We start from the raw sequence: 25519 nt of genomic DNA, 5'->3' as shown, positions 1-25519 counted from the left end.
TGAGCCTAGGAGTTCAAGACCAGCCTGGGCAACACAGAGAGACCCCCGTCTCTAAAAAATAAATAAGTAAAAATTATTTTAAAATTAAAATAAAATATCGAGATAAAATTCATAATCCCGACCAGGCACAGTGGCTCACGCCTGTAATCCCAGCATTTTGGGAGGCTGAGGTGGGCAGATCACGAGGTCAGGAGATCAAGACCATCCTGGCCAACATGGTGAAACCCCGTCTCTCGTAAAAATACAAAAATTAGCTGGGCGTGGTGATGCGTGCCTGTAATCTCAGCTACTGGGGAGGCTGAGACAGGAGAATTGCTTGAACCTGGGAGTCGGAGGTTGCAGTGAGCCGAGATTGTACCACTGCACTCCAGCCTGGGGACAGAGCGAGATTCTGTCTCAAAAAAAAAAAAAAAAAAAAAAAAAATTCATACTCCATAAAGTTCATCCTTTAAAACTGTACAACTTAGTGATTTTTCATATATTCACAAGACTATGCAACCATCACCACTAACTAATTCCAGAACTACCCAATTTTCATCACCCCAAAAAGAGACCCTGGGCCCATTAACAGTCATTCTTCATTACCTTTGTTGCCCCTAGCCCCTGGCAACCACTAATCTACTTTCTATCTTCATGAATTTCCCTATTCTGTACATTTCATATAAATGGAATCTACAACATGTGGTCTTTTGTGATGGGCGTCTTCCATTACCATCTAATACTGGATATTGTTGTTGCAGTTATTCCTATTTCCTATACATTATTTAAAAAAAAAATTAGAGGCCAGCCGCAGTGGCTCACACCTGTAATCCCAGCACTTTGGGAGGCCGAGGTGGGCAAATTACAAGGTCAGGAGTTCGAGACAAGCCTGGCCAACATGGTGAAACCCTGTCTCTACTAAAAATACAAAAAATTAGCTGGGAGTAGTGGCGGGCGCCTGTAGTCCCAGCTACTCAGGAGGCTTAGACAGGAGAATCATTGAACCGGGGAGGCGGAGGTTGCAGTGAGCCGAGATTGCACCACTGTACTCCAGCCTGGGCGACAGACGGGGAGACTCCATCTCAAAAAAAAAAAAAAAAAAAAAAAAAAGTTGGGCTGGGCACAGTGGCTCACATTTGCAATCCCAGCACTTTGGGAGGCCGAAGTGGGTGAATCACCTGAGGTCAGGAGTTCGAGACCAGCCTGGCCAATGTGGTGAAACCCATCTCAACCAAAAATACAAAAATTAGCCAAGCATGGCAGTGGATGCCTGAAATCCTAGCTACTCGGGTGGCTGTGGCAGGAGAATCGCTTGAACCCAGGAGGTGGAGGCTGCCATCAGCTAAGATCACGACACTGCACTCCAGCCTGGGAGAGAGTGAAACTCCGTCTCAAAAAAAAAAAAAAAAAAATTAAATTTACTTTACTTTTTTTTTTTTTTTTTGAGACAGTCTCACTCTGTCGCCCAGGCTGAAGTGCAGTGGAACGATCTTGGCTCCAACCTCCCCGGCTCCAGCAGTCCTCCCATCTCAGCCTCCTGAGTAGCTGGGACTACAGAGACGGGCGCCGCCACACCCTGCTAATTTTTGTATTTTTGGTAGTGACATGGTTTTGCCATGCTGCAGAGGCTGGTCTTGAATTCCTGGGCTCAAGCCATCCACCTGCTTCTGCCTCCCAAAGTGCTGGGATTATAGGCGTGAACCACCGTGACTGGCCCCTACAAATCAAATAGCATAAACTTCAAATGATATAATAGATACAAAACCTCCTTGTAAGGAAGAAATTGCTACAGAAATGTAAGAATTAATTTACCCATTGGGGAATTCACTCTTTTGTGGGACTGGCGAGGTGCCCGCAGGAACTCTCCAGTGGGAAGGTAAAATCATAAAATTCAGAAATATGACAGGACTGAAAATATCCTACTATTATTCAAAAATAAATTACCCATTTTAAAAATGTTCAGTTGACTTTTCTCCAAAAGCTTTTTATTTGCTAGACTAAGTTCTCTTTGTCATGAGACTTGCCACTACCCTGTCCAAGTCGACAGTTTCCCCCAAACCTTGGAGCCATGCTGGGTCTGGATGTGAAACACAGAGGCAGAGCCATGGAGGACGGTAAAAGGAGGCCACGAGCCCCTCCCTCAGGCCCAGCCACCAACAGTGGTTGTGGGGAAAAGCAAGAGAGATCAGATTGTTACTGTGTCTGTGTAGAAAGAAGTAGACATAGGAGACTCCATTTTGTTCTATACTAAGACAAATTCTTCTGCCTTGAGATTCTGTTAATCTATGACCTTACCCCCAACCCTGTGCTCTCAGAAACATGTGCTGTGTCAAACTCAGGGTTAAATGGATTAAGGGCGGTGCAAGATGTGCTTTGTTAAACAAATGCTTGAAGGCAGCATGCTCGTTAAGAGTCATCACCACTCCCTAATCTCAAGTACCCAGGGACACAAAAACTGCGGAAGGCTGCAGGGACCTCTGCCTAGGAAAGCCAGGTATTATCCAAGGTTTCTCCCCATGTGATAGTCTGAAATATGGCCTCGTGGGAAGGGAAAGACCTGACCGTCCCCCAGCCCAACACCTGTAAAGGGTCTGTGCTGAGGAGGATTAGTATAAGAGGAAGGCATGCCTCTTGCAGTTGAGACAAGAGGAAGGCATCTGTCTCCTGCCCATCCCTGGGCAATGGAATGTCTCGGTATAAAACCCAATTGTACGTTCCATCTACTGAGATAAGGAAAAACCACCTTAGGGCTGGAGGTGGGACATGCGGGCAGCAATACTGCTTTGTAAAGCATTGAGATGTTTATGTATATGCATATCTAAAAGCACAGCACTTAATCCTTTACCTTGTCTATGATGCAAAGACCTTTGTTCACGTGTTTGTCTGCTGACCCTCTCCCCACTATTGTCTTGTGACCCTGACACATCCCCCTCTCGGAGAAACACCCACGAATGATGAATAAATACTAAGGGAACTCAGAGGCTGGCGGGATCCTCCATATGCTGAACGCTGGTTCCCTGGGTCCCCTTATTTCTTTCTCTATACTTTGTCTCTGTGTCTTTTTCTTTTCCAAGTCTCTCGTCTCACCTAACGAGAAACACCCACGGGTGTGGAGGGGCAACCCACCCCTTCAGTGGTCTTTGACGTGCCCCAAAGACACAGGCTGAATCCATCAATAGATCTTCCAGAGGCAGATATTACATTTGATTTCTAGTCTTAATTTTGCTCTTTTATAATATGGAAAGAGCAGAGTTAATTTTTATTTCATGTGTGGGTTATGACTCACTGGGGATTTGTCCATGCAAATGGTCCTGCCCAAATGTAGATAATAATTTAACAACAATGATAACCCTCAGGATTATTAGCTCAGACTCTAAATGAAAAACTCTTCATTCATGGAAGTAATTATTCTCCTTTGCATTGACTTCCAGAGAATTTCTTAAAGACTTGAGAAGAGTCTTCTCAGTTTGCTGTTTGATTTATCCTTCTCATCACAAGTCACGGGTATGTATGACTCTCAGAAGCAAAAGAAGGTTAGGAAAGATTGTTGAACCGCCTTTTCGGCAGACGGCCTGTGTGATGTTGGCAATTTTACCTCCCTGCTCAGTAGTGCCCTCTTCTTATATTCTTAAAATTTTGAAATATTTGAAGAGGTAGTAGGATATGGTTGTCAAGAGATGAGACTCTTGTTCTGGGAGTTACCAGGGAGAAAAATAAATAAGGTTAATAAGTAAAAGATTTTTAAAAATAAAAAAGAAAAATTATTATTATTATTATCGTAAAAACAGAGTCTCACCATGTTGCCCAGGTTGGTCTCAAACTCTTGAGCTCAGTGATCCACCTGCCTCAGCCTCCCAAAGTGCTGGCATTACAGGTGTGAGCCACTGCACCCAGCTCAAAAAGAGAAAAATTTAAAAATAATAATAAAAAATAATAAAAAGAAAAGATCAGACTCTGAAGCCAGACCATCTTCAAATCCCAGGATCACCACTTACTAGATTTGTGACATTGAGCAAGTTTCTAATCTCTGTACTTCAGTTTTCTCATCTGTAAAACAGAGATAATCATAGTAACTGTAGGGTTGTAGGGTTGTTGAAATGATTACATTAGTTAATACACGTAAAGAATCTAACAGTGCCTGTCACATAGTAAGCGTTTTCTGCTTATATACATATGTATACATATACATACACATATGTATGAAGAATAATATAACAAAATCTGAGTCTTTACACATAAATCCTAACATTAAGCCATATGTGTTTTAGCTATTTTTTAAATAACTAAAATATGGCCAGGTATGGTAGCTCATGCCTGTAATCCCAGCACTTTGGGAGGCCAAGGTGGGTGGATCACCTGAGGTCAGGAGTTCAAGACCAGCCTGGTCAACATGGTGAAACCCTGTCTCTACTAAAAATACAAAAATTAGCCGGGCTTGGTGGCGGATGCCTGTAATCCCAGCTACTCTGGAGGCTGAGGCAGGAAAACCGTTTGAACTTGGGAGGCGGAGATTGCATTGCAGTGAACCAAAATCGCGCCATTGCACTCCAGCCTGGGTGACAGAGCAAGACTCTGTCTCAAAAAAAAAAAAAAAAAAAGAAGTAAAATATTACAGAAACAATTACACCCTCCTAGTATCCCTCTTTTATTACATTTCTTCCTTTTCTTTCCTGAGATAACCATTATCCTGAATATTGATTATCCTGAATGTGTGATTTATTATGAATCTATTACTTATCTTTTTTTGAGACAGAGACAAAGCAGTGTCATGGGTGTGTGCATATATCCAAACTCATCAGAGTGTACATATTGAATATGTGTAGGTTTTTGTATATCAGTTACACCTCCATAAAGCTATTAAAAAACAATGGTATCGCCACTGCATTCCAGCCTGGTGACACAGCGAGACTCCATCTCAAAAAAAAAAATGGTATCATATTGCGGGATCATTTTGCCACCACTCTTTTCACTCAACTTTACAGTATTTACTCATGTTGCCACATGTAGCTACTTCAGCCAATTTAATTGGTGTAGGTGTTTCATTCATGACTATATCACAATTTATCTTCCTTGATGATATCACATTTTCTATACTATTGGACATTTAGACTGCTTCCTATTGTTTGCTCTCATAAGCATTGTTGCAGTGTACATGTTTTTAATTTAAAATAAAATTGTTTTTGAGACAGGGTCTTGTCCTGTCACCCAGGCTGGAGTGTAGTGGTGCAACCACAGCTCACTGCAGCCTCAACCTCCTGGGCTCAAACGATCATCCTACCTCAGCCTCCTGAGTAGCAGGGACTACAGGTGCATACCGCTATGCCTGGCTTATTTTTTGATTTTTTTTTTTTTTTTTTTTTTTTTTTTGTAGAGGGGGGTCTCACTATGTTACCCAGGCTGGTCTCAAACTCTTGGGTTCAAATGATCTTCCAGTCTTCCAAAGTTCTGGCATTATAAGGGTGAGCCACCACACCTAGCTGCAATATACATTCTTATATGTCTTCTTGGGTACACGTGTGAGAGTTTTCTAGAGCATATACCTAGAAATAGAATTGCTGGGATGTAGGGAAAAACGCCTCTTCAACTTTCCTAGATACTGCCAAATTGTGGCTGTGCTTAGTGGTTGTCCCAATTTTCACTTTCCCAGTAGAAAATGAGCAGTTCTTTGTCTCTCCACTGTTAGCAATACTCATTAATGTTGTCAGTTTCTTCATCTGTCAAAGGGAAATCAATAACTATTCCTAAAGGTCTTCTATAAACAAATGGAACATCTGGTGAGTTGTTGTTGCCCCCGCTGCTGCCACTATGTGTTAGACATCATGCTAAGTGCTTTACACACATTCTCTTATTTAAGTCTCATTTTTTTTTTCTTTCCGAGATGGAGTCTTACTCTGTCACCCAGGCTGGAGTGCAATGGCGTGATCTTGGCTCACCTCCACCTCCTGGGTTCAAGCGATTCTCCTGCTCAGCCTCCTGAGTAGCTGGGATTACAGGCGCCTGCCACCATGGCTGCCTAATTTTTGTATTTTTAGTAAGGATGGGGTTTCACCATGTTGGCCAGGCTGGTCTCGAACTCCTGACCTCAAATGATCCGCCTACCTCAGCCTCCCAAAGTGCTAGGATTACAGGCGTGAGCCACCGCGCCCGGCCTAAGTCTCATGTTAACTATAGAAGGCAGGTATTAGGAAACAAGACTTAAAAAGGGTAATTAATTTATCTGATGTCACATGACTGGTAGGTGACAGGGTAGGATTTGAACTCAAGTCTGTTGGACTTCAAGGGCCCTTTTGTTGCCCCAATGCTGAGCTGCATACATAATCTGTAGAAATAGCACTACATCAACTTTTTGTGTTTCTTTTTTTTGGAGAGAAGCAAGAATATTACTAATATTATACTTTAATTTTACATCAACAATGACACTGTGTAACCAATAGCACAAGGAAGAGGTAGTGGAGGTAGAAGATGGTCTGGCTTCCTGTTCCTTAACTAGCCTTGACTTTAACAGCAGAGCCCAAGCAACCTAGGAGCGCCTCACCTAACCTCTTAATGAAGTGGGAAGAGGTGGGAATTGGAAGTCAGAGGCTCAGAACTTAAAGAAGGCTGATGGCAAGCCTGGGGAGAGGCCTGGAAATGAGGGAGGGGCTTTGGGCTGTGAGGAATCCCCTAGCGCAGGTCTTCGGCAGAGAACATGTCCCTGGCTCTGCCCAGGATGGATTCCTTGGCAGTGTCATACGGGTGCTCCTTGGAGGGGATCTCCAGGATGACTGGAATGGGGCACTGGTGTGTATCCAAGGCATGCCACACCATCTCTGTAATGTACCGGTTGATGAGGATGATGCCAATGTTGTCCCGTTCAGAAACTGCTGGAAAGTGTCTTTGATCTCACTGATGGTTGTATGCTTCTCCACCACCAGGAAATTGGGATAGTAGTTCTTGTTAAGCTCCCCTATGCCACCCGGCAGGAAAGCAGTCACCGTGTCCTGGTCTCCAAACTGTCTTTTTAGATGAGGAGTTGAGAACTGGAATGTACTTTTGTGTACATGAAAGTTATAGAGCTTGGCCGGGCACAGTGACTCACGCCTGTAATCCCAGCACTTTGGGAGGCCGAGGCAGGCGGATCACCTGAGGTCAGGAGTTGAGACCAGCCTGGCCAACATGGTAAAACCCCGTCTCTACTAAAAATATAAAAATTAGCTGGGCGTGGGTGCGGTGGCTCATGCCTGTAATCCCAGCACTTTGAGAGGCCGAGGCGGGCAGATCACAAGGTCAGGAGATCGAGACCATCCTGGCTAACACGGTGAAACCCTGTCTCTACTAAAAAATACAAAAAATATTAGCCGGGCGTGGTGGCGGGCGCCTGTAGTCCCAGCTACTTGGGAGGCTGAGGCAGGAGAATGGCATGAACCTGGGAGGTGGAGCTTGCAGTGAGCCGAGATCGCGCCACTGCACTCCAGCCTGGGCGACAGAGCAAGACTCCGTCTCAAAAAAAAAAAAAAAAAAAAATTAGCTGGGCGTGGTGGTGCATGCCTGTAGTCTCAGCTACTTGGGAAGCTGAGGCAGGAGAATCACTTGACCCCAGGAGGCGGAGGTTGCAATGAGCCCAGATTGTGCCACTGCACTCCAGCCTGGGTGACAGAGCGCCAGCCAGTCTAAAAAAAAAAAAAAGTTATAGAGCTCAACTAAAAGTCTGGCACTATGTTAATATGGGAGAGGCTGGGAGTGAGTGGGAGGTGTAGACAAAACAAGGTTGGCTGTCAGTTGATAATATTGAAGCTGGGTGACGCATACATGGGAGTGCATATACTATTCTATTCACTTTTTTGTTTGTTTCTTTGAGACAGGGCCTTGTTCTGTTCACCTGGGCTGTAGAGCAGTGGTGTGATCACAGCTTGCTGCAGCATCAACCTCCCAGGTTCAAGTGATCCTCCCACCTCAGCCTCCTGAGTGGCTGGAACTACAGCTGCACACCACCACACCCAGCTAATTTTTTTTTTTTCTGTAAAGTTCTATTGAGTTAGTCAATTTTCCTTTTTCTTTTTTGTACAGATGAGGTTTCACCATGTTGCCCATGCCGGTCTTGAACTTCTGGCCTCAAGCAATCCACCTGTCTTGGCCTCTTAAAGTGCTGGGATTACAGGCATGAGCCATTGCACACCCAGCCTACTTGTTTTTTTTTTTTTTTTTTTTTAATAGAGTTTCTGTCTGTGCTCAGGCTGGAGTGCAATAGTATGATCATAGCTCACTGAAACTTTGAACTCCCAGGCTCAAGTGATCCCCCTGCATCAGCCTCCTGAGTACCTAGGATTATAGGCATGTACCACCACAACTGGGTAATTTTTTAAGTTTTTTTTTTGGTAGAGACAGGGTCTTTCAGCCAGGTGCGGTGGCTCCCGCCTGTAATCCCAGCACTTTCGGAGACTGAGGCGGGTGGATCACTTGAGGTCAGGAGTTCAAGACCAGCCTGGCCAACATGGTGAAACTCCATCTCTACTAAAAATACAAAAATCAGCTGGGTGCGGTGGTGCACACCTGTAATCCCAGCTACTTGGGAGGCTGAGGCAGGAGAATCACTTGAACCCCGGAGGCAAAGGTTGCAATGAGCCCAGATTGCACCACTGTACTCCAGCCTGGGAAACAAGTGCTAAACTCTGTCTCAAAATAAATACATAAATAAAATAAAAAATTTCCGTAATAAAAAGGGAAAATATATTTTTAAAATATATATTTAAAAAAAATTTTTTTTTTTAAAAAAGGTCTAGCATCATGTTTAATTATATATTTGCAGATTTAGGTATTGAATGAGTTTGGGTCTCTTATGTGAAAATCAAAACTTAGTAATACAGCATCTTTATAAAACACTTTATAGTTGGCAAAATATTTCCAGACTTTATCTCACAACTACTCTCAGAGGTAGATGGATAATCTACCTCTGAGATGGTAATACTCCATTTCAGAGAAAAGAAAAGAGAAGTTCAAAGCAGATCTGGGACTTTAACCCAATTTTTAAACATGGAATTCAATGATCTGCTCCTTTTATTCAAAATGGTTACAGCCCTATGCTTTTTCTGATTATAAAAATAAGCCTGGGAAACAGTGAGACTGTATCTCTACTTAAAAACAAACAAACAAAAAATGTAGCTAGGCATGGTGGTCTGCCCCTGTAGTCCTAGCTACTCATGGGGTTGAGATGGGAGGATCTCTTGAGCCCAGGTGTTTGAGGTTACACTGAGCCATGATCATGCCACTGCACTCCGGCCTGGGTGACGGAATGAGACCCTGTCTCTAAAATAATAATATATGTATATAATTTTAAAACAATTTAAACAAATTACAAAGAAGAAAAATGTGACCTCACCACACAGAGGTAGGTATAGTTAACATTTTGTATATTATTCTTCAAAATTTTGTTTTTAATTTTTTTTTTTTTCTAGACGGAGTCTCTCTGTTGCCCATGCGATTCTTCTGCCTCAGCCTCCTAAGTAGCTGGGACTACAGGTGCACGCCCCCATGCCGAGCTAAGTTTTGTTTTGTTTTGTTTTGTTTTTGACAGAGTCTTGCACTGTTGCCAGGCTGGAGTGCAGTGGCGCAATCTCGGCTCAATGCAACCTCTGCCTCCTGGGTTCAAGCGATTCTCCTGCCTCCGTTTCCCAAGTAGCGGGGACTACAGGCACAGGACACCATGCCCAGCTAATTTTTTTATTTTTAGTAGAGACAGGGTTTCACCATGTTGGCCAGGATGGTCTCTATCTCTTGTCCTCGTGATCTGCCTGCTTCGGCCTCCCAAAGTGCTGGGATTACAGGCGTGAGCCACCATGCCCGGCCTGTTTTAAATTTCTTTTTACAAAAATAAACATATGACATAGTTTTGTAATCTTCTTTGTCTCTTGAACAATTATGTAGTTTAAACATGTGCCCGTGTCAATAAATTCAGATCTGCATTTATTATATGGCACTCTTGTAACTAATTTAACTGATCTCCTTTTGTTAAGCATTTAGATGGTTTCCAATTTTTCAAAATTATGAACAATAGCGAAGTAAACTTTCTTGTATCTTGGCTCATTCATTATTTCCTTAGGATTCAAGACTGGGAATGGAAAATCTGGGTCAAAGCATTTAGAAGAATTTTGCTACATATTGCCACCAATCTCAGAAATTTATGGATTTATATTCTTAACCATCCAGTTGGGTTTTTTTTCCCATCAATTGATAGTTGTTTTTCTTGAGACAAACGGAACTCAAACACACCAGTGAAAATACAGAGTTTAATTTGCTGACTTGTTTTTTTTTTGTGTTTTTTTTTTTTTTGAGATGGAGTCTCACTCTGTCACCCAGGCTGGAGTGCAATGGCGCGATCTCGGCTCACTGCAAGCTCCGCCTCCTGGGTTCAAGCGATTCTCCTGCCTCAGCCTCCCGAGTAGTTGGGACTACAGGCGCCTGCCACCACCCCTGGCTAATTTTTTTTGTATTTTTAGTAGAGACGGGGTTTCACCGTGTTAGCCAGGATGATCTCAATCGCCTGACCTCGTGATCCGCCCGCCTCGGCCTCCCAAAGTGCTGGGATTACAGGTGTGAGCCACAGCGCCCGGCCTAATTTGCTGACTTGTAATCAAGTTGAACTATTGAGCAAACCATTAATAAACAACTAACTTAATCTTCTGCTGGGCTCAGTGGTTTATGCCTGTAATCCCAGCACTTTGGGAAGCTGAGGCAGGAGGATCGCTTGAGCCCAGGAGTCCAAAACTAGCCTGGATAACAAAGTGAGACCTTGTCTCTACCAAAAATCAAAAACTTAGCCGGACATGGTGGCACGCACCTGTGGCTCCAGCTACTTGAGTCCAGGAGGTGGAGGCTGCAGTGAGCGGAGATCATGCCGTTGCACTCCAGCCTGGGCGACAGAGTAAAAGCTTGTTTCAAAAAAAAAAAGAAAGAAAGAAAAGAAAAGAAGTGGTAATGACCTTCAAGCTTTAATGTGCATTAGAATCACATGGTGATTCCTGGGCTCTATTTCAGACACACTGACTTATACTGTAGGGGTCTGGGACCCAAGAATGTGCTTTTTTTTTTTTTTTTTTTTTTTTTCCGAGACCGAGTCTTGCTCTGGTACTCAGGCTGGAGTGTAGTGGCACACTCTCGGCTCACTGCAACCTTCGCCTCCCAGGTTCAAATGATTCTCGTGCCTCAGCCTCCCAAGTAGCTGGGATTACAGGTGCCCGCAACCGTGGCTCATTATTTTAATTTTAATTTTTAGTAGAGACGGGTTTTCAACTATGTTAGCCAGGCTGGTCTTGAGCTCCTGGCCTCAAATGATCCACCCACCTTGGCCTCCCAAAGTGCTGGGATTATAGGCATGAGCCATTGCGTCCAGCCAATAATGGGCTTTTTTTTCCTTTTTTTTTTTGAGACAGAGTTTCACTCTTGTTGCCCAGGCTGGAGTGCAGTGGCACGATCTTGGCTCACTGCAACGTCCACCTCCTGGGTTCAAGTGATTCTCCTTTCTCAGCCTCTCAAGTAGCTGGGATTACAGGCACGCACCACCACACCCAGCTAATTTTTGTATTTTTAGTAGAGAAGGGGTTTCACCATGTTGGCCAGGCTGGTCTCAAACTTTTGACTTCAGGTGATCTGCCCGCCTTGGCCTCCCAAAGTACTGGGATTACAGGCATGAGCCACTGTGCCTGGCCAAGAATGGGCATTTTTTTTTTTTGGAGATGGAGTCTCACTCTGTCGCCCAGGCTGGAGTGCAGTGGCGTGATCTCAGTTCACTGCAAGCTTCACCTCCTGGGTTCACGCCATTCCCCTTCCTCAGCCTCCCGAGTAGCTGGTACTACAGGCACCCACCATCACACCTGGGTAATTTTTTTTTTTTTTTTGTATTTTTAGTAGAGACGGGGTTTCACCGTGTTAGTTAGGACGGTATTGATCTCCTGACCTCGTGATCCGCCCACCTCGGCCTCCCAAAGTACTGAGATTACAGATGTGAGCCACCATGCCCGGCCAAGAATGGGCATTTTTAACAAGACCCACCTGCTCCCAAGTGACTGTGATTTAGGGAATTAGACTCTTGAGATACTAGCTTAAGGATACACACAACGATAGGTCAATAGGGTGCTGATTATGGACCTGTTTAGCTTTTGGCCACATGAGGTCTGGTGAGAGAAAGGAAATATTCACTTATTCTCTCTAGTCTTGGCCTCTTCCACCTCATTCTGTCTCTGTCTCTCTGATACACAGACACACACAGAGACACACACACACACTCTTTTGTGGAGGAAATGAGCATTTAACTTTTGGGGATGCCTTTACAGCAGGCTGCTATTATCAGTTACAAAGAGTTCCTTTCTAGCGATTCCTGTTTAGGGCTTTCTGTTTTGTTCTGATTTGCTTTCTTTTTCAAGCAGTCATCTTCGATGTTCCTAACCAGTTAAGCACCTGACAGCCACTTGATTTTTCCTTTTCTGTAGAAACTCACTTTAAATCATCCCAGAAGTTCTGCAGTGTGAGATTCGAGGAGATTGGAGGCAAATGAGTCCAGTGAAATTCTACGGGGCCTCTGAGAGGAGGCCCCTGGGTTGTCGTCACTTGTTAGCATGGTCCTTCAAAATTCAAACTGGCTTTCCAGGCATTTTCCTTTCCAGGATAGCTCCCCTTTGCCTAGCTTCAGGAAACAGCTTTTAATTTTCTCCTTGAAGGTCTATTTTTGACACAAAGGCTTCATTTTTCATAGAACCCTGCAGCTTTTCTATGTTTGGAGGCCTGGCAAAGGCGTCAGACATGTGACCCTCCTAGGCAGGTCTGCCCTTGAAAAATGTATGCTAAGGGGAGGGCTGAGGCCTTCCTTGCTCCCTGAGGCCTCGCCCCTACCCAGATGCCTGCCTGGGCCCACTGCCGAGGGCCCCCCGCCAGCTGTCACATGTCCAGCCAGAGCAGCACTACCCACGCATGTAGAGCCGAACTGTGTCTCATCTTTCCAGGGTCAAGTTCATGCAGACAATTTATTTTTCTGATAAGTGACTCCTATTACTGGGAAAGGACCAGATGACTGCCATTTATCCTTTAAAATATATATATATATATAAAATTATCCATTCACAGACATTTTCCGTTTATGCCAAATGTTTATCTCTGCCACATGCAGTATACTTCATGGTAACAAAACCAAAGGGCCAGGTAAAAAACAACACTTTGTTGAAATATAATTTACATACAATAATGTTCACCCATTTAAAGTGTACAGTTTGGCAGGGCGTGGTGGCTCATGCCTGTAATCCCAGCGCTTTGGGAGGCCGAGGTGGGTGGATCACTTGAAGTTAGGAATTCTAGACCAGCCTGGCCAACATGGCAAAATCCCATCTGTACTAAAAATACAAAAATTAGCTGGACGTGGTGGTGTGCACCTGTAATCCCAGCTACTTGGGAGGCTGAGCCTGGACAATTGCTTCAACCTGGGAGGTGGAGGTTGCAGTGAGCCAAGATTGCACCACTGCACTCCAGCCTGGGTGACAGAGCAAGACTCTGTCTCCAAAAAAAAAAAAAAAGTGTACAGTTTGATGAGATTTGATAAATGCATATACCCATGTAACTGTTACCACAATTAAGCTATAGAACAATTCCATTAACCCAACCCAAAAGATCCACTCATGCCCCTTCCAGTCAATTCTCTGGGCCCCCTCCAAGCTTCCCTGCACCACAAGGCACCACTGGGGTCACTTCATCACTATAGCTCAGTTTTACCTATTCTTGAACTTCATATAAGTGGAATTACACAGTATATGTTCCTTTGTGTCTGGCTTTTTTTGCTCAATATGTTTCTGAAATTCATCCATGTTGCTGTACCTATCAATAGTTTATTCCTTTCAATTACAGAGTAGTATTCCATTGTATGGGCATATTACAATTTGTTTATCCATTTGCTTATTAATGAACAGTTAGGTTGTTTCCATTACTTGAATACTGCAAATAAAACTGGTATGAATGGGCCGGGCGCGATGGCTCACACCTGTAATCTCAGCACTTTGGGAGGCCAAGGTGGGCAGATAACCTGAGGTCAGGAGTTCAAGACCAGCCTGGCCAACATGGTGAAACCCCATCTCTACTAAAAATGCAAAAATTAGCCGGGTGTGGTAGCACACACCTGTAGTCCCAGCTACTTGGGAGGCTGAGGCAGAAGAATTGCTTGAACCCAGGGGGCGGAGGTTGCACTGAGCTGAGATCGCGCCACTGCACTCCAGCCTGGACAACTGAGCAAGACTCCATCTCAGAAAAAAAAAAACCTGCTATGAATGTTCATGTATAAGTATTTGTATAGACATATGCTTTCATTTATTTTGAGTAAATAGATAGGAGCAGAATATTTTGGTTTTGCAGTAAGCGTAAGCATATGCTTAACTTTTAAAGAAATGGGGCATCAAAGTATGATGTAGACTGATTAAAAAAGGAAACAAAAAGAAATGGGACAGTTAAAAACATCTCATTTTTTGTTGTCAATTCTATATTATATGTCAAGAATGTCAACTCCTATTATATTTCAAGAATTCCAGCTTTCTATTTTTGTGGTTCATTTGGAAAGAGAACTGTTTTGAGTCAGAAGTCTGGGCCAGGACCCCTTGACCTCAGGAGTTCAAGACATGCCTGGGCAACATAGTGAGACCCCATCTTAAAAAAAAAAAGTCAGGAATCTGGGGCTTGGCCCAAGTAGCTTAGTTCTAGACCTGAATTTTGAAAAGAGGGTCATTTAGCTTCTTCAGAGCTTCAATTCCCTAATCTTTAAATTAGGGCTAATAATTTCTTATGACAATCAGAAATTGGAAGTAGTCTCAAACTTCATCAACAGGTCACTGGTCAAGGGAAATGTATCCTTAAATTGGAATACTATACAATCATTAAAAATAATAATGGAGTTGGGTGCCGTGGCTCATGCCTGTAATCCCAGCACTTTGGGAAGCTGAGGAAGGAGGATTGTTTGAGCCTAGGAGTTAAAGACCAGTTTGGGCAACATAGTGAGATCTCATCTCTACAAAAAATTAAAAAATTAGCTGAGCTTGGTGGAGTGTGCCTGTAGTCCCAACTACTCTAGAGGCTGAGGTGGGAGGATTGCTTGAGCCTAGGAGGTCAAGGCTGCAGTGAGTCATGATTGTGCCACTGCACTCCAGCCTGGGTTCCAAGACCCTGTCTCAAAAACAAAACCTAGAAAATAAACAAAATTAAAATAAATATAAATAATGACATGCATATATATTTACTGATGTGGAAAGCTGTTGTCAGCATACTCTCAGTGAAAAAAAGCAGCCTAGAAAGGCAGAGTATGATCCCATTTAGTCACGTTATACAAATGGAGAAACAGATGAAAAACATATTTACTCAAATATTAACAGTGGTTATCTCTGAGTAGTGGGATTTAGGGTGATTTTTACTTTCTTTTTTTTACAATTTCTATATTGCTTAAGCAATATAGTTGCAACAAGCATGTATGAGTCTTTCAAAAATAATAAAGCTATTAAAAAATAAGCCAAAGTAATTTGTTTTTCCTGAGAATGAGATAAGAGAATATATGGATATATTGAAAAACTATAAGGTATTACTAGTGACATGGCCAAAGAAAATAAAACATTAAAACAATGAAAAAATAAGGAAGGCCGGGCATGGCAGCTCACACCTGTAATCCCAGCACTTTGGGAGGCCGAGGTGGGTGGATCACTTTAGGTTAGGAGTTTGAGACCAGCCTGACCAACATGGAGAAACCCCGCCTCTACTAAAAATACAAAAATTAGCTGGGAGTGGTGGCATGGGCCTGTAATCCCAGCTACTCGGGAGGCTGAGGCAGGAGAATCACTTGAACCCAGGAGATGGAGGCTGCGGTGGGCCGAGATTGCACCATTAGACTCCAGCCTGGGCAACAAGGGCGAAACTCCATCTCAAAAAAAAAAAAAAAAAAAAGAAAAAATAAGGATAAAAGTAAACTGTCAAGTGTTACATAAATTTAAGATATTGGTATTTTTTTGTTTTGTTTTGTTTTGTTTTATTTTGTTTTTTGAGACAGAGTCTCACTCTGTTGCTCAGGCTGGATAGCAGTAGCACTATCTTGGCTCACTGCAACCTCCGCCTCCCGGGTTCAAGCAATTCTCCTGCCTCAGCCTCCTGAGTAGCTGGTATTATAGGCGCGTGCCACCACTCCCAGCTAATTTTTGTATTTTTAGTGGAGGTGGGGTTTCACCATGTTGGCCAGGCTGGCCTTGGCCTCCCAAAGTGCTGGGATTATAGGCATGAGCCACTGTGCCTGGCTAAGGTATTGGTATTAATATTAGTATTTATTAGCTTAGTCTCCTCTAAAAGGATCTTGAAATCATCAAAGTAATCTCATAAAAGAAAGTAATGATGGCTCCTTACAAACACAAGCAGGCTGAACACAGTGAAAATGTAAAATCCTTAGGATTGAAAGAGGCCGGGTGCAGTGGCTCATGTCTATAATCCCAACACTTTGGGAGGCTGAGGCAGGAGGATTGCTTGAGGCCAGGAGTTCAAGGCCAACCTGGCCAACATAGCAAGACTCTGTCTCTATTATAAAAATAATAAAAATTTGAACACGGTATTTAAACTTTTAATTTCTATTTCCTGATCTGCAAATTGGAATAATAATAATAATGATCTCATTTTGTTGTGAAAATTAAATGAACCAAAGTACTTAATGTGATGGATTCTGACACATTGGAGAGTTCGTTAAATATTTGTTCCCTTTTTTCTCCTTTTCTTTCTTAACTTTACCTGAGATGCAGACAGCAAGATGTTATACACATTGGAACCCAGTTGGTAAAAAAGAGTGAAGAGAATGATTATAATAAAATGGGAGAGGCTGTGGGTTTTTGTTTTTGTTTTTTTAACATGAGGGAGAGATAAGGAGTTCATGTTTACTTGGAGGATGTTTGACTTGGCAAACTAAAGGGGCCAAGAAGAGAAGGGGGGAAGAAAAAGAAAAAGAAGAATGGACTACTTCTGGATGAATCTAGGCCAAGGGATGTGAGATAAAGACAGTCAGGTTTTCGTCTGCATTCTCCCATTCACCACAGTAGGAAAAAAGAGACCCAGGGTCTCAGATGCTTTGTCCAGAAGAAAAAATAGTACAATAGGCTGGTGCCTCCCATTTGAGTATCTTTTGAGTAGGGTAGTAGGGTAGAAGAACTGGAAAAACCCCAAATGTGGGGGTCTGGTCCTTTCCCTTCATGCTTTGGGAGGATATTGAAAGTGGAGGGCTGCTCTTCAACCTCACCTATTCACTTCCCAGAGAAAATATACCCCCCCAGGTAGAACTTAGATTGCATTTCCTTTTCCTGGAGTGACTTCTAGGTATGTTTTTGTGTTCAGTACAGAAAACAGGAAGCAGCAAAAAGAGCCAGGTCTTGGCTGGGCACAGTGGCTCACGCCTGATATCCCAGCACTTTGGGAGGCAGAGGCAGATGGATCACCTGAGGTCAGGAGTTCGAGACCAGCCTGGACAACATAGTGAAACTCTGTCTCTACTAAAAATACAAAAATTAGCCAGGTGTGGTGGCGGGCGCCTGTAATCCCAGCTACTCAGGAGGCTGAGGCAAGAGAATCTCTTGAACCCGGGAGGCAGAGGTTGCAGTGAGCCAAGATCACACCACTGCACTCCAGCCTAGGCGGCAGAGTGAGACTCTGTCTCAAAATAAGTAGATAAGAGCCAGGGTCTTGGAGCCGTTCAAAGCTTCTAAATGACTTTGTCATAATGCATTTCCTTACTAGCCTGTTCCTCAAACTCTGTGGAGAATCATCCAGGCCTCCTGGGTCAAGTCTCCTGGAAGGCAACTCTGGGCACCCCAACCTACCCTTTACTCTTCCCTCCTCCCAAGTCCTGCAGCCTCGTTGTCTACTTCCCATTTGGCACTTGAACATATGCAGCTTTGCACGGTTGCCTGCCTTTATATAGTTATTTATAGAAATGTATGTCCTTGTCTCTCCCAATGTCATATAAGACTTTAATATTTTACATTTACAAGTGCTTATGCCTACCTCATTTAAACCTCCATTCCTGGGAAACAAACACAGAATGGAAATTTTGGCTTGTGCTAGTTGTAGCCGTACATTACATTCCAAACTTTTTCTTTTTTTTGAGTTGGAGTCTCGCTCTGTCACCAGGCTGGAGCGCAGTGGCATGATCTCGGCTCACTGCAACCTCCGACTCCCTTGTTCAAGCGATTCTCCTGCCTCAGCCTCCTGAGTAGCTGGGATTACAGGCATGCGCCACCAAGCCCAGCCAATTTTTGTATTTTTAGTAGAGACGGGGTTTCACCATGTTGGCCAGGATGGTCTCAATCTCCTGACCTCGTGATCCACCTGCCTTGGCCTCCCAAAGTGCTGGGATTACAGGTGTGAGCCACTGCGCCCCGCCCAAATTCCAAACATCTTTTTGGTTTTGTTTGACTTACTCTTTTGAACTTTTTACAGCATTCCCTGTATAGAGATGAGGAAACTAAGGTCTAGAGTGAAGCTGTATAATTTGGTCACAGTCACACAGCAAAAGAATAAGGGTTCTCTTTCCGGACCACTGTCCCCAACTCAGCCTTTCTCATAGTAAGCCCGCAGACATTTGCTTGCTCAACTGAATAGCCCATCTGATTGTTAGCTGCTTCCTTGGCTTTGCAGCTTTTGAGGTTTCTCCCTTGACAGGGAGACTATACAGAATTAAAATGAACGAATGTTTGAAAAGCTCCCCAGGCCGTCCAATTTTCTTTTCTTCAAAATGAAGTGTCTCTTTATGTTTTATTACATGATCATTTAAAAAGTACAGTCAAAAAATATTAAAATATCCATCATTGTCCATACCTAGAGATTGTCATTGTTATACCTTGGAGTATATCCTTCCAGACATCTCTCTCACACTTATTCATGAACCTGTCTTAGAAACTGAATCATATGTAATACTACTGCTTTGTCATATCTTTTTTTTTTTTTTTTTTTTTTAGACAGAGTTTTGCTCTTGTTGCCCAGGCTGCAGTGCAATGGCACGATCTCGGCTCATTGCAACCTCCATCTCCCAGGTTCAAGTGATTCTCTTGCCTCAGCCTCCTGAGTAGCTGGGATTACAGGTGCACGCCACCACGCCCTGCTACTTTTGTATTTTTAGTAGAGACGGGGTTTCACCATGTTAGTCAGTCTGGTCTCGAACTCCTGACCTCAGGTGATCTGCCTGCCTTGGCCTCCCAAAGTGCTGGGATTACAGGCTTGAGCCACCGCGCCTGGCTGGGTATCTTTTATCATTTAAGAATACATTGTGAGGCTGAGTACGGTGGCTGATGTCTATAATACCAGCACTCTGGGAGGCTGAGGCAGCAGGACTGCTCAAGCCCAGGAATTCCAGGCTGGAGTGAGTTATTTTGCCACTGCATTTCAGTCTTGGTGGAAAAGCAAGACCCCAAACATTTAAAAAAATTGACATGTAATTCTTGCTTCCCAAATAAAAGCTTTAAAGATCATCCATGTTAACATAGATAATAGAGATAATTCTGTCTCATTATTCTTTTTTTTTTTTTTTTTTGAGATGGAGTCTCAGTCTGTCTCCAAGGCTGGAGTGCAGTGGCACAATATTGGCTCACTGCAACCTCTACCTCCCAGGTTCAAGCGATTCTCCTACCTCAGCCTCCCCAGTAGCTGGAATTACAGGTGCGCAGCACCCCACCCAGCTAATTTTTATATTTTTAATAGAGACGGGGTTTTGCCATGTGGGCCAGGCTGGTCTCAAATTCCTGACCTCAGGTGATCCGCCTGCCTTGGCCTCCTACAGTGCTGGGATTATAGGCGTGAGCCACCGCGCCTGGCCTCTGTCTCATGATTCTTAGTGGGCCAGCCAGTTAAAACTTTTTAAATATTTATTTTATTTTATTTTATTTTATTTTGAGATAGGGTCTTGCTCCATTGCCCCAGGCTGGAGTGCAGTGGCACAATCTCTGCTCACTGCAGCCTTGACCTCCTCTGTTCAAGAGATCCTCCCACCTCAACCTCCCCAGTAGCTGGGATTACAGGCATGCACACCGCCCCCAGTTAGTTGTTCTTATGTTTTATTTTTGTCTCACTAGTTGACAGGGCTGGTCTTCAGCTCCTGAGCTCAAGTGATCCTACTGCCTTGGCCTCCCAAAGTGCTGGGATTATAGGCGTGAGCCACCTTGCCCGGTTCTATTTATTTATTTAGAGACGAAGTCTCCCTCTGTTGCCCAGGCTGGAATGTAATAGTAGGTTCTCAGCTCACTACAATCTCCGCCTCCTGGGTTCAAGTGATTTTCCTGCCTCAGCCTCCTGAGTAGCTGGGATTACAGGTATGCACCACCACACCTGGTTAATTTTTGTATTTTTAGTAAAGACTAGGTTTCACCATCTTGGCCAGGCTGGTCTCAAACTCCTAACCTCAGGTGATCTGCCTGCCTGGGTCTTCCAAAGTGCTGGGATTACACGCGTGAGCCACTGCACGCAGCCATATTTATTTATTTAAATACAGGAAAGTATAAAAAAGAAAAGTAAAATTATTATTAATAATTATCTATTAATATTTCCAATCTTTTGCTATGTGGATAAGTTCATATAGTATATTAAATGACATACTGTTTTCTTCACTTAACGTAGCATAGGCAAATTGTATGGTAAAAATTCTTCAATACATGCTTATTGTCAAAACTTGGAAAATGTAAAACAAACAAACAAACAGGGCCAGGTGCTGTGGCTCACACCTGTAATCCCAGCACTTTGGGAGGTCGAGGCAGGGGGATAGCCTGAACTCAGGAGTTCAAGACCAGCCTGAAGAACATGGCAAAACCTTGTCTCTACAAAAAATACAAAAATTAGCTGGGCGTGGTGGCATGCACCTGTAGTCTCTGCTACTCTGGAAGCTGAGGTGGTAGGATTGCTTGAGCCCAGGAGGTGGAGGTTGCAGTGAGCTGAGATTGCACTGTTGCACACTGCACACTCCAGCCTGGGCAACAGAGCTAGACGAAAGAAAAAAAGAAAGAGAGAGAGAAAAAGAGAGAGAGAGAAAGAAAAGAGAGAGAGAGAGGGAAGGAAGGAAGGAAGGAAGGCAGGCAGGCAGGCAGGCAGGCAGGCAGACAAGCCGGGCGCAGAGGCTTTGTAATCCCAGCACCTCGGGAGGTCGAGGCGGGTGGCAGATCACTTGAGATCAGGAATTCGAGACCAGCCTGGCTAACATGGCGAAACCCACCTCTATAAAAAATAAAAAAAGATTAGCCAGGCATGGTGGCTAATGCCTGTAATCCCAGCTTCTCAGGAGGCTGAGTGAGGCAGGAGAATCGCTTGAACCTGGGAGGCGGAGGTTGCAGTGAGTGCAGATCTTGTGCCACTGCACTCCAGCCTTGGCAACAGAATGAGACTCTGTCTCAGAAAAAAATAAAAAATAAAATAATAGTACATAATAATAAAGGCCGGGGCTGGTGGCTCACGTCTGTAATCCTAGCACTTTGGGAGGACGAAGTGGGTGGATCACCGGAGGTCGGGAGTTTCAGACCAGCCTGGCCAACATGGTGAAACCCCGTCTCTACCAAAAATACAAAAAATTTAGCCAGGCATGGCGGCAGGTGCCTGTAATCCCAGCTACTTGGGAGGCTGCGGCAGGAGAATCACTTGAACCTGGAGGCAGAGGTTGCAGTGAGCCCAGATAGGGCCACTGCTCTCTAGCCTGGGCAATGGAGCGAGACTGTCTCAAAATAAATAAATAAAAATAATATTTATTATTATTTTTTGAGACAGTCTCGCTCTGTCGCCCAGGCTGAAGTGCAGTGGCAGGATCTCAGCTCACTGTGACCTCCGCCTTTTGGGTTCAAGTGATGATTCTCCTGCTGCAGCCTCTTGAGTAGCTGGGATTACAGGCGCCTGCCACCACGCCTGGCTAATTTCTTTTTTTTTTTTTTTTTTGAGACCAACTTTCGCTCTTGTTGCCCAGGCTGGAGTGCAATGGCGCGATCTCGGCTCACTGCAACCTCTGCCTCCCGGGTTCAAGTGAGTCTCCTGCCTCAGCCTCCAGAGTAGCTAGGATTACAGACATGCACCACCACGCTGGGCTAATTTTGTATTTTTACTTGAGACGGAGTTTCTCTGTGTTGGTCGGGCTGGTCTCGAACTCCCAACCCCAAGTGATCTGCCCGCCTCAGCCTCCCAAAGTACTGGGATTACAGGCGTGAGCCACCACGCCTCACCAATTTCTTGTATTTTTAGTAGAGATGGGGTTTCACCATGTTGGCCAGGCTGGTCTCGAACTCCTGACCTCAGGTGATTCATCCGCCTCAACCTCCCAAAGTGCTAGGATTACAGGCATGAGCCACCATGCTTGGCCAATAGCTATATACTTTTACCTCACCAATAACATTTTTAAAAAATCATTGAAAATTTTATCCTTAAAAAAAAAGTCTTCTTTCGTGGGGACAAAAAATAAAAATAAAAATAAAAAATAAAAAATAACTACCAAGTTAATATATACTCACTGTAAACATTCAAGCAGTATAGAAACTTAACATAAAAGTAAACATTCCCAATAGTTTGGGTTGCCAGAGTTAGCAAATAAAAATAGAGGACACCTAGTTAATGTATGGGATGTATTTATACTAAAAATACCTTGTTTATGTAAAAATGTAAAAATATGTAAGAATGATAATGTATCTTTGTTTTAATTTGCATATCTTAATTATTCATGAAGTTTAAAATATTTTCATTCATTTTCAAGGCTTTAATATATACATTTTTAAGAGACAGAGTCTTCGCCGGGCAAGGTGGCTCGTGCCTGTAATCCCAGCACTTTGGGAGGCCGATGGCAGATCACTTGAAGTCAGGAGTTTCAGACCAGCCTGCCCAACATCGGTGAAAATCCGTCACTACCAAAAAATACAAAAATTAGCTGGGCATGGTGGTGCACACATGTAGTCCCTGCTACTTGCGAGGCTGAGGCGGGAGAATTGCTTGAACCTTGGAGGCAGAGGCTGCAGTGAGCCGAGATCTCACCACTGCACTCCAGCCTGGGCGACAGAGCAAGACTCTGCCTAAAAAAAAAAGGGAGACTGAGTCTTGCTCAGATGCCTAGGCTCCAGTGCAGTGGCACGATCACAGCTCACTGCAGCCTCCAACTCCTAGGCGCAAGCTATCTTCCTGTTTCAACCACCTGGAGCAGGTGGGACTACAGGTGCCTACCAGTTAACCCAGCTATTTTTAAAAATTTTTGGTAGAGATGGGGTCTTGCTACACTGCCTGCCCAGGCTGGTCTCAAACTATTGGCCTCAAGTGATCCTCCCATTATTGATCTTTTTATTTTTATTGTAAATTTTATTTTACAATAAAATAAAATTTTATGGATCTTTTTATTTTTATATGTAAATTTTTTTAATTTTTTTTTTTTGAGACAGCGTCTCCTGTCACCCAGGCTGGAGTGCAGTGGCAGGAACATGGCTCACTGTAGCCTCAACCTCCTGGGCTCAAATGATCCTCCCTCCTCAGCCTCCCATGTAGCTGGGACCATGGGTGAGCACTACCACGTGTGATCAGTTTTTAAATTTTTTGTGGCATGGTGGTCACACCACGTTGCTTAGGCCGGTCTCAAATTCCTGGGCTCAAGCTATCCTCCCACCTCCTCATTGACCTTAATAGCTTTTTATTTATTACATAAAAATATTAGGGCATAGTGGCTCATGCCTGTAATCCCAACACTTTGGGAGGCTAAGGCAGGAGTATCTCTCAAGCCCAGAAGTTTGAGATCAGCCCGGGCAACACAGTGAGACCCTGTCTCTAAAGAAAGTTGAAAAAAAAACATTAGCCGGGCATGGTGGCGCCCACCTGCAGTTCCGCCTTCCTGGGGGGCTGAGGTGGGAGGATTGCTTGATCCCAGGAGTTCAAGGCTGCAGTGAGCCGTGATCCTGCCATTGCACTCCAGCATGGGCAACAGAACAAGATCTTGTCTCAAAAAAAAAAAAATTGAATTATGTAGAGCATTTAGGTGTGGGCTAAGACCTTAGTACTGTATGGGATTGACAGAGAGTTTTGAATTTTTCCCTGAATCAGCATTCTGATGGAGTCACCAGGTTCCAATAATATCTTTTTTTGGATCCTTGGTCAACACAATTTTCATCCATGGATACTGCAAGTTAAAACACTTTCTAGAAGTCTATGGTCCTAACATCAAATTAGTTCTTGGGTCAAATTTTTAATTTTTGTGTAAGGCCCCAATTGAACTTAATGTAGAAAGGGAATGTAGCAGGGTATAGTGAATGGAGTGCTAAACTGGGAGTTTGGAACCCCCTTTCCAGCTGTGTAATCTTGGGTGAGTCATTTCCGCTCTCTCCATTTCAATGTCTTCATCTGTAGAATGGGGAGGTTGGACTTGACAGTCTCAGTTCCTTTCAGTTATTATATTGAGATTTTTATAATCTTTCTGTCTCTATTGCATTATCCAAAAGATTGGGACAAAACATGTTCACCTCTCAGTCCCAAATGTGCATGACTCCAGAACCTAGGCTTTTTAAGCCATTGTAGTTTACTCTCTTTTGGTAGCGGGACAGAGGAGGTAGAATGCGTTCCCTTTCCAAAACATCCTGGCCCCCGACACATTACTACTTATTCCAGCTGTTACTGAAATTGTGGAAAACACACTTCATAAGGAACCAGAAATCTGGGTTCTAGTTTTGCTGCTCTGTATTTTTTGGACAACGCACGTAAGCTTACTTCCCTTATTTGCAAAATAGGGGGCTACTTGAAGGCAGAAGACCATTTCTCACTCATCCCCCCCCCCCCATCCCTCCCCGCCTTGGATCTAGTAGTGCTGGGCAATTCGCGATGTTTCAAAAACATTTCCTAACAGAAGAGGGTAGACAAGATAGTCTCTATGCTTCCTTTCTCATTCTTTGACAGACCTTGACCGGGAAGGTGTACGATATATACAGAAATACTTTGTCTTCTATTTTAAACACAGAACAAGGCATGCTAAATTCTCATGACTTTATTTTGATAGGGTTGTTCCTGACGGAGTGGGTGGAAGGTTATGGATGTTTGTATCGAGACCTTTTTTATCTTCCGGAGACACGATGCTACCGTTGCATAACACAAACAGCACCGATAAAATGTAGTAATAGGAAAGAGTGCCAGGGAATCAAGACTTTAAGGCAGCATCCCACTGGGAAAGCAGCTCTTCAAACACGTCCTTCAAGCGCAAGTGGCAGACTCCTTGCTGGGAGGGCTGAGTGCACTTTGCTACTTGACCTTGCCACTGTCTCTGCCTCTCCCGGGACTTCAGTTTCCTCACCTGCAAAATGGTAGAGTTGTTATAAACGAAAATCCCTCAACTTCTCCCGCAGTCCCAGGCTTTAACGGCTCTCCTTGAGGGTGGGGACGGGGCGGAGTAATGGTCTGGCCAGAAGCCTCCCCCGCCCCCCACAGCTGGACCATCTCTTTCCTCCTTCCTACTTTCGCTCCATCGCCCCGCAGCGGTGAGGTCACGCGGGGACGTCACGAGTTTGTGACGACAGTAAGAGGCGGGCCTCCGGGAGAGGAA

General features: G+C 44.0%; 2 long non-coding RNA genes and 1 pseudogene across 2 annotated transcripts; 1 reads left to right on the top strand and 2 right to left on the bottom strand.

The window, feature by feature from the left end:
- The first annotated feature begins 2340 nt into the window (after window positions 1-2340).
- Window positions 2341-9603, top strand: LOC134758732 (uncharacterized). The gene is made up of 3 exons (XR_010134250.1): window positions 2341-2473; window positions 3411-3483; window positions 9411-9603. It is a non-coding gene; the product is annotated as an uncharacterized lncRNA (long non-coding RNA).
- LOC101138343 (V-type proton ATPase subunit F-like) lies at window positions 6643-8825 on the bottom strand (annotated as a pseudogene).
- Window positions 9604-24952: 15349 nt separating the features above from the next.
- LOC109027337 (uncharacterized) lies at window positions 24953-25483 on the bottom strand. Its single transcript, XR_002006500.1, has 2 exons — window positions 25432-25483; window positions 24953-25270 (listed from the first exon to the last, which is right to left on the bottom strand). It is a non-coding gene; the product is annotated as an uncharacterized lncRNA (long non-coding RNA).
- Between the last annotated feature and the right edge of the window lie 36 nt (window positions 25484-25519).

Source organism: Gorilla gorilla, chromosome 5 (assembly GCF_029281585.2).
Source record: "Gorilla gorilla gorilla isolate KB3781 chromosome 5, NHGRI_mGorGor1-v2.1_pri, whole genome shotgun sequence".
Lineage (NCBI taxonomy): Eukaryota > Metazoa > Chordata > Mammalia > Primates > Hominidae > Gorilla > Gorilla gorilla.
This window is presented reverse-complemented; position numbering and strand designations above follow the sequence as displayed.